This window comes from Pan paniscus, chromosome 4 (assembly GCF_029289425.2).
Source record: "Pan paniscus chromosome 4, NHGRI_mPanPan1-v2.0_pri, whole genome shotgun sequence".
NCBI lineage: Eukaryota > Metazoa > Chordata > Mammalia > Primates > Hominidae > Pan > Pan paniscus.
The window spans coordinates 22259969-22281897 of record NC_073253.2 but is presented as its reverse complement, the minus strand read 5'-3'; the positions used below and the strand labels follow the sequence as shown (position 1 = coordinate 22281897).

Here is a 21929-nt window from a genome sequence, read left to right as displayed (position 1 = left end):
CTCACTTTCCCCACTGTCCCCAGACTACACCAGGCAACCATTCTGTTCTGTCAATAATACTACACTGCCACCTCCTTAGCTTCCTGCTTTTTTTCTTGCTTACCTCTAATCCATTCTCTACACTCAGACAGAACAATCTTCCTAAAATACAAACTTCATCATGGTGGTGTTCCCCTGCTTAAAAGTTTCCAAAGCCTCCCCAGCTCTCTTAGGATGAAGTTCAAACTCCTTTACATGACATTAAAAAAAACCTACATAACCTCATTTTTCCCCACTCACAACCTCATCCTCTAAATTCCTGTTACATGAAATTTTAAAAATCTCTTCCAAAGCACCAAGTTCTTTACCTTAGAGCCTGTTCATAGTTCTTTCCTTCTTTCTGGGCCATTTCTCACCTTTCTTCTTCCTCTCCCCTTGTCTAACTCACACCCATCCTTTGAGATCCAGCTTATATGTCACTTTCTTCATGAAGCCAGTAGCTGTGACCCTGACCAGATCCTAGTATCATTGTACCTGGGTGAACATTACTTATTTCCAGCCTGATTTCTGGTGTTCAGCAATTCCTTCATCAAAAAAATAAGTCTGACCTTAGTATTATTTTGGTGACTGCATATAGTAAACTCTAGTGATTTCTAATTTGTCTCCCAAAAGTAGGAATAAACTTCAATTCACAGAAGTCAAAACTTTCATTTCCATTTGAGAAGTTTCCCTACACATCCTTTTTATTTTATTTTACTTTAATTTCCAGGATACATGTGCAGAACGTGCAGGTTTGTTACATAGGTATACACGTGCCATGGTGGTTTGCTACACCTATCAACCCATCATCTAGGTTTGAAGCCCCACATTCATTAGGTATTTGTCCCCCTATACATCTTTTCTAAGTTTGTCTGACTCAGGCAGGCAAACCCAGTGCTATTCATTGCATAGCTAAACTCCTCCCATTTCTGGATACTCTAGAATGTTTTATGTGTCTCAAGATGCCTTCCCCCACCTACTATCCTCAAACACTCCCCCTTTATTCTGATACTTCATAAGGCTTCCTTGTCCACTTAAAGAGTCCTTTAAGGGGTTGTAGATTAAGCGACAAAATAATTTCAGCACTGTAGGAATGCAAAATAGTAGATGGTTGCAACTATATGTTCATTTTCTTTTCTTCTTTTGATTTGTGGAGGGATTTTTCCCCCTCACTATAACTCATTAAAAGAAGGGATCTTGTCTTTTACATATTTTATAATATAAAGTATATACTACTAAAGAGATCAGTAATAGTAATACAGTTCAATGTTCTAGCTCAGTTGTTTTGTTGAAATCCTTCTCAAAATTAAATAATAACATGGCATATATCTACATGGCTGAGAATATTGTTGTTTTAATATGACTTGAGGGTTTTTTAGCTATTGGAAATGCTACACTTGTTTCTTAAGAAATATTTATGCAACCATGAAGTAGGAAACATGATAGCAATCAATTAACATAAGAATGGATAACAGGGAATGTAAGATTTATGATAAATGATGTATGAAAGAATGCTAAATTAGACTTGTTGTCAGGCACAATTAGAAGACAATTGTGATGTTTCTCGATGTCAGTATCTTAGATCTGACAAGGATGAGACACCTATATTAGCTGATATCATCTTAGCCAAAAAGCATACAGTTAAGCATAAGGAATTATGTAATGCTCTCAATAGATTTAAGGAAAATAATGAGCACATTATATTTTAATGTCTTATAAACTGCCAAATTATTAATGATCTGAAGAGATTATTTGTGCTTTTTCATTTAGAAGTTGTTCCGACTTTAATTAAATATCTTCATGCAACAATGAAGCACTCTCTCTACTTCTCTGCTTTGCGTGTGTGGATTAATGGGAGGAATACCTAGAGAGATCTGATATACCCTCTCGCTGAAGGAACTAAATGGCTCCAAAATGAAGTAAGTATGGTGATGGGGTCAGGCCTTCAGAGGTGGAGTTAATGCTGAGAGAATGTTGAAAAGAAAAAAAGAGGAGACAGTACTGACTCCTTCCCTAGCAAGTTATTATCTAAAGTTGCTCGCAAAAGTACTTCTAAATAAAAGCCAATAAAGTTCAGGATGTCTTGTTTTCTTCTAATTACTGTCGACCGTGTTTTAATGCTTAGAGTTGTTAACAATATGAACCTAGACATATTTATAACTTGTGTGATTTTCCAAAAGCATGTATCAGCCATTTCAGAAAATGTAAAACAGACTGTTGGCAGATTTTTACACAATATTTTTAAAATATATTTCCTTTCTGATTCTTCCAGAAATTAAGTTCTCTTGGATATCACTTTTCTTAGAAGTATTGAAATATTAAAATGTACTTCCTGAGAGTGTAAATTATAGATATTTTTAAAGGAAGACACTTAGTAATTTGATTAAATTACATTGCTAAAATTAATTTGAAGCTAGCAAAAATTATGAAACATTTTGCTATAGCAATTATGGAGAATTGTATGTATCCCTTGACAAGTTTTCAAATTGAACAGAAATATCTGCCTTGTTAGAGATTTTTAAATGTCCTGGCTAAGTTTTCCTTAATTATTTCTCCCCTTCTGTCAGCTGTGTTATTGCCCTACTGGTTTAAAGGTTAAACAAAGTACTAGATCTGTCAAAGTGAGAGAAACCAACTGGTGAGCAGCTATCAGAAGGTAATCAGGGCTAATAGGTACATAATGGCTAGCAGGGTCCTGTTTGCACTCAGCTACATCACCACAGATGGAACATAATTTTCACTGATGTCCCTGTTAAAGAAAACATGCAGCAACCCAGACATTCTGTGGTTAAAACCAAGCGGGTAGGCAGTTCTCATCCTCCTGCCCCCACCCCAGGATACAAAACTGACAAAACTCAAGCTCTGAAAAGACTAGAGTGACATGCATTTAAGTGGTAAAACTATTATTTCAGAACAGAAATTGCAAACAATGCCCTTACCTGTGCTAATTTTTAAATTAGCAGAATTCCCACAAGAGACGTTGGTTTCTTTCATGGATACATGACAATGTAGTGTCTCGCACAGGCACTTTTCAAGGAGTATTGATTTAAACACCGGATTTAAGCAAAATAAATCACATAGAGGGAGATAAATATGAAAGCTTAGATAAGCAGAGCTTGCAGGGTACTTGGGTCCTGAAATAATTCTTTCTGCATGGTTTTTTTTTGTTGTTTATGATACATTTTCATAAATTATTGCTTTTCCTAACCAACTAACAAACTAAGTGTAAGCTCTAAGTCTTATGAGCTGTTCCCTGGAACAACATCTACACTGTAACTGCTGGCTGTGTGTGATTTTACTGCTTCATCATTTTGACAATTATCTGTTGTGGCTTAAGTGCTTGCAAAGCTTAGTGTAAACAATAATGCAGGGCATTAAAGCATTTATTTACTGTGTGGTAAAACTAATTCTTCTTAGTAGTTCTTGCAATAGCTGACAGGAAATAAAATCTAAGATACATGCAAGAAACAATGGGCTGCTTACAGTAATAGTTTAATCTTTTGAAGGCCACTGAGTAAACCTAGAATAAAGGTTTATTTTTCAATTATATGTATCCATGCATCTTGGAGTTTAACATAATCTTCATGAATAATAACAACACTACATGTATCTTTGATTTAAATCAAGTAAGGTTGGTACAGACAGTTTCAGAACCGAGTTCAGAGTCTGCAGAACTCAGGAAATGGTAGCACAGGCCTTCTCAGCACAGGCTGGGAGAGAATTTTTTGAGCTCGCCCTTTGGCTTACAAATCCCAGGAAACATTGTTGAAATAAAATGGTCTAAACAAATCAGGAGCCAAAACAGGGACTAAGAGGAGAAATGTCTAACAGTACCAACTCTCCCATCCCATCCCATCCCACCACATTTTGGGGGTTACTGAAAAACATGCAAATTAAAGCTGCAGTAGCTTTCATTTGTCAGCTCGCTTTCTTAGCTTCAGATTGTTCTCCGAGTCAACAGGTTTCCAAGAGTCGTGTTTCCAGCATAAACATTACTATTCATTTTTGTGTTGAATTTTATAATGGAATTGGAACCCTAAGGTTCTCTCTTACCAGTTAAGGAGAATTTTTTTTTTTTTATGGATTTTGTTCTGTTGTGTTTCCCAGATGCTTCCACCTGGTTTGGAACCTGACTTAAATGAGCCCTTCCAAGCATCCTCAAAAGAAGTTCAAGATCTTTATCTCATGGAAGGGTTCGAGTTTTTCTTTTGTAGAGTCATCGACAATTCTCCCTCATCAGATCAAAACTCCAAAACACCCAATGACAGGTTGATTTTTCAATTTTATACTTCATTTACACAACATACATTTTTTAGATCTGATTAGAATTCACACACAAAGAATTCATTATGGGTGCATTACAGGCAAGTTTTAAACAATATTATCTTGCAAAAAAGAAATCTGCTTCTTATCTTCCTCAGGTTAAAAAGAAAATCTAGATTTAAAAAGACTGCTAAGTATGGCTACCTTATTCATTGTTACCGCTAGACTACGCACAGGTGTTCATCTCCCCCATCAGTGTGTGGAGGGGTGTGCTTTCATGTGGCAGGTGCACGCCTATGAAGAACAGTCCTAAAATTTAGGAAGAATAAAAAAAATTCTGCAAGATGGGCTAGAAAGGGCATCAAAAATCTGTCTACTGTCTCACACAGGAGTCTATTTGGTGCATGAAATCCCCACACACTTTAGAGGGTATGGCCATGATCTTTGGAGAGCTAATGATGCCATTCAAATATATGTTCTCTGTGGAATCCATCACCCATTTTCACCTTGACATGAATTAGTTTATTAGTTGCATGGTTCTGAGGAAATGGAATAAAGATAAGGATGCTAGGAAAGGTTAAGAGAAGGAGGTTGTTTTCCAAGAGGGATTGGCTTGATTGCACCATCTCACTGGAGAGGGCATGCAGGGGCTCCACACATAGGAACAAATTGAGTCTAGATTTGAGAAAGGAGTGTAGAGTAAAATGAGGCAATGATTTACCAAAAACAAATTCCCCTACTTCATAATTTTCCCTATCATTATGTATAGTATTTTCTTCTCTCTTCCCTTCTGCATATGTATCAATCTAGATACATACATACACTAGTGAGACAATAAACCCATAAATATTTGTATTTTCACGATATTTTTATTTTCATGATTGCTATTTGCAAATATATTTCTTGATTATACCTGTGAAGTAATTTATATGCAAATAGCAGTAACATTATATAGGCCAACCTGTCTATTTCTCTTCTAAAATAATATACAAGTTTATTCCTAGCTCTCTTTTTTTTAAGAAAGAAATCAGTTATTAATATGTGGATGTGCCCTTATTGACATGAACTAAAGTTTTACAAAAGATGGTAAGTTAAACAAGTAATACATCGAGATTTAATTACAATTACTGATTTTCAGTAAGCACTATTTAGTGACAGTGACTTTTTTCTTAAAATGTATCTCGGATATTTATTTATAAATATTAAACTCTTTGTTAGGAGAAACATGTATTAGACCATTTTAGGAGTTTATTTATTAAGATATTATAGCTATTGATGGCAACCTACTTTTGGTAACAGTTTTTTATTTTAAAATATATGAAAGCATTTTGAAGTTTTCATCTTCCCAAAAAATCTTTACTATCTCTCCTGAAAGATTTAAATAGGGAAAAACTCCTGACTTCTCAAACTCAGGGGTGAGAAAGGACAATGATAGGTTATTTATTAGGTAGTTTTCACTAGTGACAATTGCAATGAAAGCATGCATATCACAATTTATAATTTCACTGAATTTTACTCACTTGCACAACTCTGCAGTGTTTTCAAAAACAGGAATCCCATTAAGCACACTGACAATATAATTTTAATACCTACTCAGGGGCTACATTATAGGTTATGAAATTCATTAAGAAAAATTGACACTCACTTTTGGGGATTTTGTTCTTTTTTTCTCTGGACATAAGTTCTGAAGGAGAAGGAGAAGCAAAATAGGAGTGTTAATCATAAAATCAGTTCAGTATGTTTCATAGATAAGTCTCTCCAGAATATTGGTCAGTTTATAGCAGTTAAACATCAAAAGATCTGAGCCTTAAGTACAGAGACCCCAGAGCGAAAGAGCTGAAGTTATAAATGGAATAGCTCGCATGTATCAAACATAAGAAAAAAAGAGAAGAAACAGCTTTTATGTAACAAAGTAGAAAAGGTTTTATTTATTTATTTTTAAATGGCCTTTTGTCCTTTTTTTTTTTTTTTTTTTTATAATGTTCTCATTGGCATTACCCTTGAACAGGCTTGGGAAAATGTTGTTGTCACTGAGAAAAAAAATTTTTTTTGCCACCTGTAAGCCATTAGGCCTGGAATGAAAATCAAGCCTGAAAGCTGCCAGTGGCTCTACGTTTAATTTTAAATGAGAGGGGGGAACAAGTCAGAGGCAGAGAGTGACTCTATGAGTCCAAGACCCAAAACAGAACATTTGGGACTCCATGCATTTAATCAGTGCCACCATGTTGCTTGAGCCTACCCCTGCAGAATGTGTTGTCTTTGTCATTTGTTCTCGTGGAGAATAAATGGAACTTCTGGAAGTGAAGCTTCAGGGATTGGAAGCATAATACAATAGTAAAATTAATATTTAATCAACAAAAGCATAACTATATCAACTGTTTTCAGGATGAGAATAATCCTAAATTTAGAAAAATACCCCAATTTGCCATCTCCCATCATTCAAGTTAAAATTTTCTGAATCAAAAGTTTCCACAATTTTTTTGTAGCAGATTGGTATGGTATGGTAAGGGGAGGTAGAGTCTAATGGTAGAATTTTGATAGCTTCTGGAATGCTGAGTTTCTATGTGTGATAATTGCCCTTTCATCAGGTATAATTGCTCATGACTAGAAAAACAGTAAAAAGACTACTGTATAAAACATTCATATAGAAATTAAAACAAGTCAGAGCAAAGAGCAATTTTGTAGCTTCTCTTGTGTCAAGCACTTCAAAAATTGCATTTGCACTTTAATTCTACCTCGGTTGCATTTAGAAATTATGAAATCAGCTTCCAGCTGTCCTTATTATCTAGCATGGGGTCTCAGAGGTGTCTTAACAAAATGAATGTTAAACCCTGTTAAGTGCATTGTAGGAAATTGATCCAAATTAAATGCCTCTATTAAGCAATGACCAATGTATTCATTGTAACACTCTCAAATTTGTTAATGAAAACTTTAAAAATGCTTACAAATATTCTGGTATTTTTTGACTCATTTGTCGACAAATAATTCCAAGATTTGGTCCTTGTTCATAGTATATAACATATTTAGAAGAACTAACACCCTCATTTAATGTAAAATATCCAACATTCAGTAAAAGTGCAGTGTCTTAGTAGAGCCGATAGCTACAACCAATATGTTTCTTCCTCTATTTCTCAAATCCTTTCCAAACAGACACAATGGTCTTCAATTTTTCCCTTTTTATCTCCTACAAAACATTTCTCCATCATCAGTTATTCAACTATATGTTGGTATCTTCTTCATCTCACTGGCTCATTCCCCTATAAGTAAAAACTGATTTCTTTCTTTCAAAGAATTGAAAACAGGTATTCAAACAAATATTTGTAAGCAAATTTTTATAACAGCAAAATTCACACTAGCCAAAATGTGGGAACAACCCACATGTCTATCCACTGATTAATGGATAAACAAAATGCAGTGTGCCAATAGAATGGATATAATACTCAATTCTAAAAATGAATAAAGTGCTGATACGTGCTATACATGGATAAACCTCAAAAACAGTATGCTAAGTGAAAGAAATCAGACACATATGATTCCATTTATAAGAAATATCCAGAATAGGTAAATCCATGGACAGAAAGGAAATTAATGGTTTCCAGGGCCTGGGGTAGGGAGTGGGGGAAATAGGGAGCAGTCATTATGTTTTATCTATTGAGTCCTACTCACCAAATCCCCAAGAACATCCTTTCCATCTTTAGTTCATTTGACTACAAGTCCTTCCACAGCACGGACTGTGTCTGTCTTCTTTACCCATTAATAACACAGTATCTAGGACAGTTTCTAGAAAGATAACAGGTACTTAACTAATATTTACTGACTGACATTTAGAAGAAATTTCTTTTCCAGCTTTCCCTCTCTAGAGCATCTGACATTATTAAGCATTCTCTCCTTCTTCACTTTTATAACATCACCATTTCTGGGTTCTACCTCATTCAACACTGTTTGTTTCCGTTACTGAATTGTCATTCTAAACCTGTTTTCTCCTTTCCCTGCATGTTAAACCTTGATGTCCCCAGGATTTCATCCTCCAGATGTGTTTGTCTCATTTCACTCCATTTCTCACCCAAAGCAATCTCCTGCCCCTTCCCACTTTCATCTACTATTTGATCAATCTCAAATCCATTAAAATGGTCTCTTTCTCACTCATCACCTTAATAAATGTTACTTACCTTTCAGGCCTCAGGTCATTTGTGGCTTCCTAGGAAAGCCAACTTGGAGGGCCTCCCATTAGCCTTGAAAGATTAGATATCCCTTTTTTTCTTTATATCACCGTATACTCACCCTTTTGAGAATGCAACCATATTGAGGGGTGTTACGATACTTATCTTTCTCTCCAAGTAAGCTTCATGAGTGAGAATGAGGAATATGACTTACTTATTGCTATATCTCCAATGCCTAACACGCAATGAAAAACCAGTTAAAAAATGAATTTATCTGTACCTCCAAGCTCTCTTTTTAAGAACATATCCAACACTTAAAACTGCTTATTTGGCCAGGTGTGGTGGCTCATGCCTATAATCCCAGCTCTTGAGGAGGCAGAGACAGGAGGATAGTTTGAGCCCAGGAGTTCAAGACCTGCTTGGGCAATATAGTGAGACTCTGTTCTCCACAAAAAGGAAAAAAAAAAAAAAAGAAGAAGAAGAACAACAACAACAACAACAACAAAAAACCTGCTTATTTGATCTGCCCTGGAGGATCTGCAAGCACTCCAAACTTGCAGATAAATTCATTATCCCTCTCACACTCCAACCAAGCTTTCTAAACTCCTAACATAATAACAACTTCATCCACCATGTTAACCAAACTAAGTATTTGTCAGTCATCTTGACAGTTACTTCTCTTTTGCTCCTAACACTGAGACTCTAGATCCTGATGTCCTGCCTCTTTTTACAATTCATTCTCTCTTCCCAGTTGCTTTGCCACTACATCAGCTCCGAGTCTCATCCACCATATTGGCCTTGAATTACCACAGAAACACTTGAAATTTGTCTTCCTTTCCCCAATCTATACCCCTCCTTTCCAGTCTCCTCACTGCCACCAGAGCTATCTTTCTAAGCAGATCACATTATGTCACTACTTAAAAATCTTCAGTGCCTCCCTGTCACCTACTGGATGAAGTACAAATATCTTGCTATAACATAAAACATGCTCTGAAACCTAATCATTTACCTTGCTTGCTGTATCTCCCATTCATTCTGATCAAAATATCTTACCCTCATGCCCATACTTAACTAGTCTTTTTAAACAAACCTGCAAGTTTCTTCCATGCCTCTATGTCTGCACATGTTCTTATAAAAACTTACCCATCTTTCAAGGTCCAACACAAAGACCCTAACCTATTTGAGGCATTCCCAGCTTCTCCAGAAAGAGTTCCTTCCTTTTTTGTTCACTGGTAGAGCTCCATCACAATGCATTCTAATTATCACTTTGAACTGATCACATTAAAATTATTTGTTTCTAAGGATTTCTCCCCACCCCCTCTGAAAGCCAGCTCATTTTGTACAAGTCTTCTTGGCTTCTACTGCAGTGCTGGATATAGACTAAGACACTCAATGAATGTTTGATGAATGAATGAGTGTATGTGTGTATACATACATGTATTTATTTACATATATACATATATATAATACATTGAATATGAAAGTAAATTTGATTATATTTGATTTAAAGTATATTTGTAATTTAATACATCTGTGAATTTCCAAGTAAATGTTACACATTCTGAAGTAGTTATTAAAGAATTCACACTATGGACAGATGGTAAAGAATAACTGAGAATCCTGAAGGATACATATGCGCTCACACATTCTCCTTCATTCTCTCTGCCTCACTTATGCCTTCCTGGCCTCACCAAGCCTGTCACTTTTCATCTTCCCACTCTGCCAATTCCCATGATCAGAGAAGGCAAACTGAAAAGGGTGCCATTGGAGGGGGTAATGGGTACAGAAGGGCCATGTAGTCTCAGAGGCTTGGAAAGAATGCTGTTCTATATAATAAAAAGCAAGTATTGTGAAAACCACTCCTATCCACCAAACCTGACAGTTAATGAGTTTCCTGATGCCCATGCCTCATGTCAGATTGAGATACGTAGGAAAAGTAAAGCTCTCCAGTTTTCTCATCTTACCTGGGACTGTTACCGTATGGAAGTGCATGTTTGTTCTTCCAAGTAGCACCTTTAGAGAGAGTGGTAGCTTTTGTTTGTTTTTCTACCTATGACACTTTATTAGTCACAAAATAGTTGTTAATGATAAAAATGTAAACAAAGCCATATGCCTTGATAATGTTGCAGTATCATCCCAAATCTCTGAATTCAAGGGAGTCCTCTTTTTGTTTTCAAATAATGAATATCATGATAGTCATTATAGATGATAAAAACATCCAAGGAGAAATATGAATGTTTTGAGAGAACAAAGTTTGGAACTACATAAAATACACCAGGAAAATAAAAACTCCTAATTAGAGGCTGGTAATCAATAGTTTTAAATCTGTAATTTAGATATCAAAATATCTAAAATCATCTAGATTTGAAAACCCAAGGATTATTGTGGGAGATGAAAACCAAGCTAACATAATCAAAGTATCAGATATTTACAAAAACACTTGATCACCAATTGATTTGTTATTAATGTACTATATTCATAGACGAAGAGCTCAAATATTTAATACTGCTGATCAGAAGAAAAACAAACATCTAGAATAAAAGTATAAATATCCAAACCACTGTCTTGGGAAGCAATTTAGAAAAGTAAGGCATAATTACTTGAATTACTCAGTTTTCAAGTCACTCTTAATTACTGTCAACACAAATTAATATGTTCTCATTTGTCTTCACATTTAAATAATAACATCAATAACAATGACAAACTCAGAAAGACTCATGGCACCTGCTCTCTCAAATCTGATGTTGGCCTGAAGAGGCCAATTCATGCCTGTAGGCCACTTGTGGATAGGACCATAGATCAAGGTGGCATAACTACTAAATAAGTTCCCCAAATGAGGCTATTGAAACAAAGAATAAAAGCAATAAAACTAGATTTATTTCTGGGCAGAGAGAATGGAAAGCAGGAGGGAGATGTTGTGAAACTGAATTTCAGGTAAACCTATTATAGATGAGGGGACTTGTTAGCACTGTGATCTTTCCTCATACCCTATGTCCTTAACTTCTATTAGTGTGAACGTTCCAGTTCTTTAAAATACAGCCATATCATTTTTTCAAGATTAATATATAAAAGAGTAAAAGATTACTCCTGGGCTAGGATCCTGTATGCTAAGTTTCAGCCTGGAGCACATTTTTATAGCTGAGTTATAAACCTTTGAAAATAGGTGTTTAGAATGGAAATGTTAAGAGACTCCTAACTGTAGTGGCACAAATAGTACTGGCATCATTCATCTGGAAAAGGTATATAGGCAGCTATAGTATTAAAGTTTAGATTTCAGATAAAGGAGCCTGAAAGTGGTCAGATGATATTCCACTGAAGATTTAATTGCTCTTTGGAAAAAAGTTATGGTGAATCGGGGTGGGAGGGTGCTGGGAATGGGGTGTCAAGGAAGAGGGAAAGAAAGGTTGATATGTCATTTGTATTTTTTTAACATGTCATGGAAATATTTTATGACAAACTGAGCTAACTAAAACTGACAGCAGCAAATAATGACTGGATCATTACATTGTAATGAATTGTATTGCTCTCAAATTGTGCCTTGCTATTTAACATATTCTGTAAATAAAGTTATGTTGCCCTTATAGAAAACAAATTTTGATTCAGAACATCTTATATCCATATACACATAGAAGAGGAAAATTGGGGAAAAAAGCAAATTTCTCATTTATATTAGTTGAAAGAGTAGAGCATTTTGAATCCTCTAGATTGTTTGCCTACCTCTATTTTCCTTTTGGAAATAAATTTTCATGTCCTGAAACACAGCACTTCCACTATAAGTTTTGCCTAGTTTATATTGTGTCTCTTGACATTTGGAATATATTTTGCAATACACTCTCCTTCCAAATATCTTTTACTTCTGATAAACTCTTCCCTGAAGTTTCCATGGATTCTCAGAAGTATAGTTCCTCACTGACCTACTTTTTTTTTCTTGGACAGATAATATAATAATATGGTTCACAACAAAGTAAATCTATGAGCGTATCTGAGAGTATGATTACTCAATAAACTTCATATAAAAATAGTGTATGGTAGTGTAGCCAAAATTAGCAATTAGGACTTAAATGCTCAAATGATTGAAATCATTCACTTCTATAGCCATTACTTGGCCATAAAAAGAAGATGTGAAGGAGGAGGCAGAGAAAAATTAATCTGTCTCCATGGACAGATTATTTTAAGTAAATTAAATATGTAACAGAGAAGACTATCAAGTTACCACTCAAGTAGCTGGAGATCCAAACCCAAAGAGAAGGCTCTGGATTTGCACTAGTTGTTACTGACACAGTAAGTTAATGGAACCAGTAGATCTTTTGAATACATTCTGGGTACATGAATCCTCTAATTTATCAGAAAACTTAAGTCTGTGAATTCCTGTTAAAAAAAATACAGAGGCTTAAATCATGTGATTCCTTGATTTATGTGATCCTTGAGATTTTTACACTCTCTCAAGTTACAGAGAAAAATTATTAAAGTTACTCAGATATTGGGTACTAATCTTTCAGGTGCATATTCAAACCTGATTGGCAAAATCCATAAGACTTCCTGTTTGAACATACAGCAAGTCCTTTATATGTAATAATCACATATACACAATACAACAATATTTCTAAAACTAGCTTTCAAACTGCTAGAAAAATATATTTTAAAAACCTATTGTCTGACACTGTATAAATAAAACCACATGGGCGTTGGTTTTTGTTTTGAATTTTTACTTTCCTACCCTTTGTTGTTATATTGTAGAGCTACAAAAATTCAAAACAATTAAATTAATAGGTTTTAATTAACATGTTGCTGATTTAATATGTATTTAAAAGAATGACTCAGATATCTAAACTTCCTGAAGAGAAGACATAGCATTTGTGTTCACTGTACTTTTCCCAGAATGACTACATGGTTCAGTATTCTCTTCATCAACAGATAGAGACACTGAACTGAGACTTGGAAGGTTAAAAAAAATCACCCAGCTGTTCACCTCTCAAATACACTTATTTGTCATTTTCAGGATTCTATATTTATCCTCTCTAGGTGTCTCAAATAGTTAAAAGCAAATCCAAGAAGCATTTTAAAGAAATATCTCAATTCCTTAGCAATTTTAAATGCTGCAGATTTTAAGAATGCAAAAGTACAGCTAAAAGACTTTTTTTGGGGGGGTCACATAACCATTCGATGGATCTATTTGTGGCTCTTAATATTTAATAATGTTGTTGCAGGAATTCATTCCTAATCAGGAAATGTGTCATTTGCCCTTGAGCACTGGTCTATGGAGTCTGAGAATAGTGCCAGGCACATTCCATAGGTCATGTAAGGCGGCCACTTTGTGACTAGCTGTTATAAATAAGGGCTCTGGGGTCAAACCTGTCTGTTCTTTGAAGAGGTTGGGAGGTTTCACCCTGAAAGCAACACCAGCCCTCAGTCTGGAAACCAAGTCCCCAAGGAGACCCTGGGCAAGCCTTTCAAACAGCTAGGAGTGAGAGAGGAGGAACAGCAAATGTCAACTTACATAAACCCATAAGATAAGAGATGAGAAAATAATGTTCTTTTTGCAAGGGCAGAAGTCTAACTTTCTCAGAAAAATAATGTGCAAAAATGGTGGCACTCAAAAATGTAAAGATCTGGGAAAGTCTAGTAAATAAATCCAGGTGTTGGACTGCTTTATAGGTGGATGAAGAGTTTGGATTAAATAACCTGCCTGAAGGAGAAGGGACACGTGGAGTTTGGCTTTCCCTGTCCCTGAAAGGGGTGTTTTAGAGAGGCTGTGGGCTTTTTATACAATGAGGTCAGTAGGAATAGTTGGTCTTATTAAAGAAGTGCTCTGAATAAATAGACCTATTATAAAGACTTCTACAATGTCACTGATATTTATAGAAAAATACACACAAAGGAATATGCATAATTCTATCATCCAACAGATTATGAAATTTAAATTGCCCCCAAAGGTTACCTTTTCAATGCCCACCTCTGACCAGTTCTCTCTTGAATTTCTAAGGCCCAGGACATTATCCCCATAGTCCTCTTCCAGGACCAGTCCACCATTTCCATTTCACTGAGCTAATAAAATCATTATCTCCATTACCTCTTCCATTACTTGTCATTCTCATGTCTTATTCATATTTTACACTTAGCCTTTCTATACCTTTTCCCAGAATTCTAGAACCAAAGTTTACCAGACCAATTACACAGTGAGAGGTGGGACAATATTATTTATATTGTCCCCAATTCCATTTATGCTATGGAAACATCTTACATTAGAAAGTATATTTTAATCTAAAAATGTTTTCTCCACTCACGAATGGCTGATTTCATATTACTGTCCTGAGGAATGTATAAAGTAATATATATGTATAAGTAAATATATATACGTACATGTGTGTATATAAAGTCAGTAAATTTTTTTGTTTTAAACTCTACTGTATTAATCACAATATCATCTATATATAGCTTAAAGGTAGTATATGATTTATTATGATTTTATATATAATCAAGACTTTGTTACATATGTCCTTGAGGCATTTGCAATAGCTCTGCCCCAAGCATCACTACTTAAGAGCACACAGTCTCTAGGTAGAGAACTACTAGACCAAGCATTAGGGAGCTGCCTGCATTTGGTAGTCTAGGCAATAATAATAATAATAATCTGACCTAAATCATCATCTCCATCTAATAGAAGTTCCTGCCATGGTACTTTTACAAAATAACCGGACATCAGAGCTAGTTAGCTGAATCTGAGTTTTACTCTTCCCAAGTGTAATGTCCTCCCTGCCATCTAAGCAGGCCATGCCAACTCTCAGTTGTGATGCCCCACACCTCTGCACTATTACACTGAACTTTCTTTATAGACATCAACATTTACTTGATGTGGGTCGCAATTCCTTCTGGTTCTATTATGGAAAAAAGTAAAAGGTCATTACAGAGTAACCCCATAGGATGAATACTAATGCTGACAAGAGCAGACATCGTACAAGTGGGACAGGGGAAAAAAATCCTTTCAGTGGCTCTCTGATTGTCATGTTCTCTGTATAAGCAAGTTGGGTCAAAACACTCTCTAACGGGAGATACTGCTCTAAACAAGGCAGATGTAAATACAAAGAGAAGTATACAAAGATCTTAAGTCTTGACCTGTGAACAGCTAATTTGAATTTGTACTGACTGTTGGAAATGCTCTCTTGTCCTGCTGAATGGGGTGGTGCTAAAAAAGAGTTCCTCACTTCAGGAACCCAGTGAGTCATCTTGTTTCCGGCAAGAACCAAAGAATTTCTTTGTTTCAGAGGGCTCAGAATGAGACACTTTTTGTATGTGCATGTTCACCCACCCTGTGGTTTTACAGATACTGACCAACATAATTGCAATCTCCTGAGGATGCTTATGAGGAAGGTCAACACTTACTCACTTTTCCCAAGACAATCCTAGATTATACCTGTTGTACTGAACACTCCCCCTCATACTCAAAAGTATCCTAGTTTTGAGGATAACTATATATTTATGCTAATTATAAAGTATTCCCAAGTGTTAAGCTCTCTAGGACATCACACAGGACTGCAATGTTTACAGCTTAGTTCAGATTTTTTGACTGATTACGGCGGTCCCAGAAGGTCTCTCTAAAATGCATATTCCTGAGCCCAGTTCCAAAGAGAGACTTAGGAATGTGTTTGCTTAACAGGTGCTACAGTTGATTCTTCTAAACGATAAAGTCCAATCATTGCCATTCTCAATAATTCCCAAGAGTCTTATCCTGTGTGCTATATTTAACTACATAACTATTTTTTACACTTCCTCTTTCTCCTTTGCCTTAGGAAGATTTCCACTTCCTAAACTTTCCCAAGCTTAATCTTGAATCTGAAGTGCTTCTGCACCTACTTTGCCACATTCCACCCACTCACAGACCCTCCCGCAGGGTGTGTTGGAGGTGGATAGTACCAGCGTGCAATGGGGGGTGCATGTCTCCTCCCAACTCAGTGATGTCATGTTGCTAGCTTAAAATTACCCATGATGAGATTACTGACACCATTCAGCAAATGCTACAAATAAAACCTTCCTCCTTCACCTCTAAAGTCATTTGTTAACATTAACCAGCGCACCACTAGCTAAGCATTTACTTCTAATTATTCCACTACCCCTTTAGACAAACAAAACATCAAATGTTCCCTATAGAGAGCCAGTTTTTGTTTTACGTATGTTCAGGTAAGCCAGAGAAAAGATTCCACATCAGAAAAATAACACAGTTATCACCTATGATATTTTATCAGAAAATATTCATTTTCTAAATAACTGAAAAAATTATTTATGCTATAGAATTTTGACTTCGGGTTGAAGCTGTCCTCCTGAATTTCAGATTTCCATTCAAGCTTAGAAATTAAAGAATCATTTTTATTATAAATAAGTTTATTTTTATTAATAATGTATAAAATAGATGTACACTTATTATAGAAATACCACATAAACAATTCCTCTTAGCCCCATATAGCCAGAGATATCTAGTATCAACCCTTTGTTTGGTTAGCTACACGTTTCACCTGATATTTTATCATGAACATTTTTCTGCATTAGTAAGTATACTTTTACGTATATATTTGAGTTATGTAATGTTCTGTTCTATGCATGTCATTTGGTTTAGCTGATAACCTTTTTCTTTAAAATTTTGGTAGTTTCCAAATTTGTATTATTTAACATAGCAATAATAAGAGTGTTGCTGAAGATGTTTTTGCATATATCTTTAATTGCACTTAGAATAAATTTATTGATGGATAATTGCTCTGTTAAAGGGTACTTATTTTAACACTTTTAGTAAATAATATTAAACTTGTCTTTCAGAAAAATTGTGCCAGCCTGGTGACCTAAGTCACCAGTAGCATATTCAATTACCCATCTTCTATTGCTGTTAAGAATATATTTATTAAAATATATATGCATATATATTAATATAAAAATAGTTATATATTTAATCTAATTGTTTTTATATCTTTCAGCTTTTTGGTTCTTTTCTGTAATTCTGTGATTGTGATTCCTTCAATGAAATGATCAAGTCATTAAGGAAATAAAAACGTTGAACTTTCATGAGAGATTCATTAAAGTGGCTTTGGATTAAATTTGACCTTTTAAATATAAGCTTGAACCCCAAACCAATGCAAATACAGAATCTTTCTCTTATGATCAGAAGCCTCACGTTACTTTTTTCCTTAAGAACATACTCCAACTCTTCAGCAATAGGGTCATTTGCTATTATTAATATTGAGAGAATGAGAGAGAGAAAATTCTCTTTATTTTCTAAGATAGGAAACTAGAAGAGTTCAGGCTTTATAGAATCTAGGGTCTATAGTGGTGAACAATCATTCAGCCAATAATCACAGTCTAATAAAAGGGCAGAGTGTTTTTTCCAATAATACAAAACAATAGCATTCCATAAATTCTATAAAGACAGTTTAAAAGGCTCTTAAGCACAGTTAATATAAATATTTTAATCTTTTATATGCATGGTTGAGGTTTCCTTAGATTTCAATCCACTTCATTTCTTAAATAGCACGTCATTATTTTGCCTAGTTGAAGAACTATCATGTAAATATTGGTATTGTACTTCAAAGGCAAAAAAGACTGTTGATTTTCAACATAAATATGCAAAGATTTCTGATATATTTGATAGTTGCTCAAGTAGGTAAGCTCTGTGGGTAAGAACATTTTACTGGAATATATCCACTGGTTAAAAAGCTATTATATGCTCTTACTGGATGTTGCTCATTTAGGCATAGAAGAATTAATACACTTCTCATGTCAAATAATTCCAAGAGGTAGTATAAACCTGCCTCCTAGGAAATGTACATCTTCTAAAGGAAAAAAATATAAAGGAGGATGACTCAAAGTTGTATTCACCTTTTATATGCATGTGACAAATGCTTCCTTTTTCTTCTTGTATGACCATGCCATTCTGGACCACTTATGTGGATTAGGATGTTATGATTTTTAAAATAAAAATATGTTATGCTTATTGAATTAAAGAATGTTAAAGAGTCAACTCTTTCAATTTATGAAATTATTCATGCTGGAGGCAAATCCCTTTGTACTTCATGTCAGAGACCTAGTGGGAATCTTCAAATAGAAATAAGAAGAAGAAATGTCTACTGATTATAACACATTTTCTTTTGAATGAAAATCTAGTGTTTTGTTTACAAAAAGGAACATCTTGCATATCAAGGAAAAGGCCTGATCTTAAACAGAACCCAGTAATACTCACAGCAAACCCAATTAGTGAACCTCTGAAAAAAGCCAGAAGAAAACAAGATTTCCCTCTCTCTCTCTCTGTTTATGTCACATTACTAAGTATATCTAAATCCAAACATACATATTTTTCTATCAGCATTAGTCTATGGAGAATTTAGTAGATAAAACAGAAGGTGCAGCTTCAAAGACAATACATTTTGTCCTCTCTATACCACTGTTTAATAGAAAACTAACAATGACTATTAAATTCAATCGGCTGTCTTGGGGTTTAAGATCTATTTCTTCCTTTCCTTTTCATGGGGACTTTTTTAACCACTAAATTTTTGTTTATGACTATATGATAAGGAGGTCAGCTATAGGAGAAAAAAAATTATAGTATGTTAAAGAAACTTGAAAACACACAAGTATAACATTTGTAATAGATAACTAAATTCGTGAAATTGGCCAGTTGCGGTGGCTCACGCCTATAATCAATCCCAGCACTTCGGGAGGCCAATGCAGGCAGATCACTTGAGGCCAGGAGTTCGAGATCAGCCTGACCAACATGGCAAAACCCCATCTCTACTAAAAATGCAAAAATTAGCCAGGCATGATGGTGGGCACCTGCAATCTCAGCTACTTGGAAGGCTGAGGTATGAGAATCGCTTGAACCTGGAGGGTAGAGGTTGCAGTAAGCCTAGATCACTCCAGCCTGGGCAACAGAGTGAGACTCTGTCTCAAAAAAAAAAAAAAAAATTTCATGAAATGGTTTTACTAAATGTCTTTGAATGCCCCTAATTTCTAAACATATGTCACTAATCACAGCTACCAACTATATCTAAATGTTCCATTTGTCTACATTCTCAAAAACTGGTGATAACGAAGAAATAAGTTTTGAACGTTTACAAGAAATATTACACAACAGTTTCTATACTCGAGGAAATTCACTGAAAACCTTTTATTCTAATTCTTTATAGGACACTAAACCATTTATTATTTTTTCCACCCCTTTTTTTCATCTGCATAAGGTAATCTGGCTAAATGACCTGACCAATCAGAAGAGATGGTTGATACCCTAATGCAGGGGTCCCCAACCCCGAGGCTGTGGACCAGTACCTGTCCACAGCCTGTTAGGAAACAGGCTGCAGAGCAGGAGGTGAGCTGCCGGCCAGCTAACACTACCGCCTGAGCTCTGCCTCCTGTCAGATAAGTCGCAGTGTTAGATTGGGAACACGAACCCTACTGTGAATTGTGCATGTGAGGAATCTAGGTTGTGTACCCCTTATGAGAATTTAACTAATGCCTGATGATCTGAGATGTAACAGTTTCATCTGGAAATCATGCCCCTCTGCTACCCATCTGTGGAAAAATTGTCTTACACAAAACCAGTCCCTGGTGCCAAAAAGTTGCGCATCACTGCTTTAATGTCTTAAAAAGTTGTTTCATATCTAAGAAGAACAACTAAGGAAAGCCAGGGCCCAGCCAAGGTCCCAGTTAGTAAGAAAACCTGCCCTAATCACTGAACAGAGTGATGATGCCAGACCGCAACCCAAACACGTCAGAAGATGAATGGAGCACAGGTGTGCTCTAGTGAAAGGGGCACAGATACTAACATTAGACCATGTGGGTGCAGATTCTGGTTCCATTTTTTGTCACTGCGTAAATTTGAACAACTTACATAATATCAGTGAGATGCCCTTATTCTAATCTGTAAGATATGAATAATAATAGTGTCATTTCTTGACTGTTTCGAGAATTAAATGAGATAATGTGTTTAATGATGTTAGTGCTGTGGCTGGAATAATAAATGTGAGCATTTATCATCATTAAACATCCAGCCTATGGTAGTACACATCTTCAGAAAATCAGCCCAATGCATATGACTTCTTCTTAAACAGAAAATGCTAGCTAGAAAAGTTTTTTCTATTTTTCTAATTATTTGAAACTTGTTTCTATACTTTGGGCTCCAGCAGGTCTGAAAATAGATTTAAGAAAAGGTGTTCTGTGGCAAACAAAGGGAGACTGAGAGAGTCATCCATCACTATGCACCCCATCCAACTTGGACAGAGTTAATTTTATAGACCCAGGATATTTGCAAAACCCTAAAGGGACTGTAGAGTGGCTGCCCTGAGATGTCTCAGATTCTGTGAAGCAGGCGGTCTTCTGGTGGGCTGATAGACCACAAGAGAGGCCTCTAAAGGCCTGCTGGCTCCAGTGTGCATTCTCTATGGTCACCCCCGAGCGTCACCAACTGGTTATACACCAAAAGGTGGGTGGGATGTTCAGAATAGGTGACGACTCATAGTTATTTAAAATGCATGTCTATGTTACCTGGAGGGAGTCTCCAAGCCCCCATGAGCAGATTAGCATAGATTAATTTGTCAGATTAGCTAGCTGACATTTGGGGCCCTGAGGGGAAGAGCAGGAAACTTTCTGTGAGAGGAGCAGAATGGCAGAGAGAAGGGAGGGTGCAGGCCTGGGATAGAGTAGGAGGGAGAAGCTGTGCAAAGAGGAGAGGAGCAGCCACTGCAACCTTCTCCAAACCACACGGCCCACACCTGACCCTGGAAGGAAAGGACTGCTTCACAGTGGTGCAGAATTCAACCAGGTCCTTGACAATGTCCCAGCAACTCAGTAAGAAACAAGAAATCCTCCATAGAGGACAAGGAGTACCTCCTCACTATGAACCAGACTCGGGACACCCAAGGCAAAGTGTTTTGCTTATATTAGGTTCAATGATTTTTAGTAATAGGAACTAGAATCAATTATAGAGGAAGAGGAGCTTTATCAACAAAGGAAAATACTGTTCTGGGTAAACAAAAGAGAGAGAACTCCATACAGAAAAGTGCCTCAGAAGCACTGTTATAAATCAGGTACCACAGTCTCTGTTTTGCCCTCTCCATCACAGTTTTGGCTACTGACAATCCACAAAATACTCAATAGGAATCAAGATGATGTATATGTACTAGTAGTCCCGAATGTATCCCAGGGAGCTGATAGAATTCTAAGTAATATTAAAAGAGCCACTTTAAAATATGTACATATGTTACCCAACTGAAATTTTGTTTATTTATCAAAATTAAAATTAATTTTTTGTGGCCAATAGCTATTTTGCAGCATCTAATTTCCCACAGGAAACTTGAAACTTTGAAATTCATTACAAGCCCTTGTGCTATGAAATAAGTATTAAAAATATGAGAAAATGCCCTTCTTGGTCTTAACGAATTTACCAAGTGTCAAAAGCAAACGGTAAATTAATATTTTGGAGCCCAAGAATCAAAACTTGAGAGAAGGCTCTGTTCT

At 35.9% G+C, this 21929-nt stretch overlaps 1 long non-coding RNA gene across 1 annotated transcript in view; it reads right to left on the bottom strand.

Moving 5' to 3' along the window:
• Window positions 1–5689: 5689 nt before the first annotated feature.
• The window catches only part of LOC134730420 (uncharacterized), a 108970-nt gene continuing 92730 nt past the window's right edge, over window positions 5690–21929 (bottom strand). Inside the window, exon 4 of the long non-coding RNA XR_010112179.1 lies at window positions 5690–5965. This is a non-coding gene — a long non-coding RNA (uncharacterized LOC134730420). The remainder of the gene's footprint in view (window positions 5966–21929) is intronic.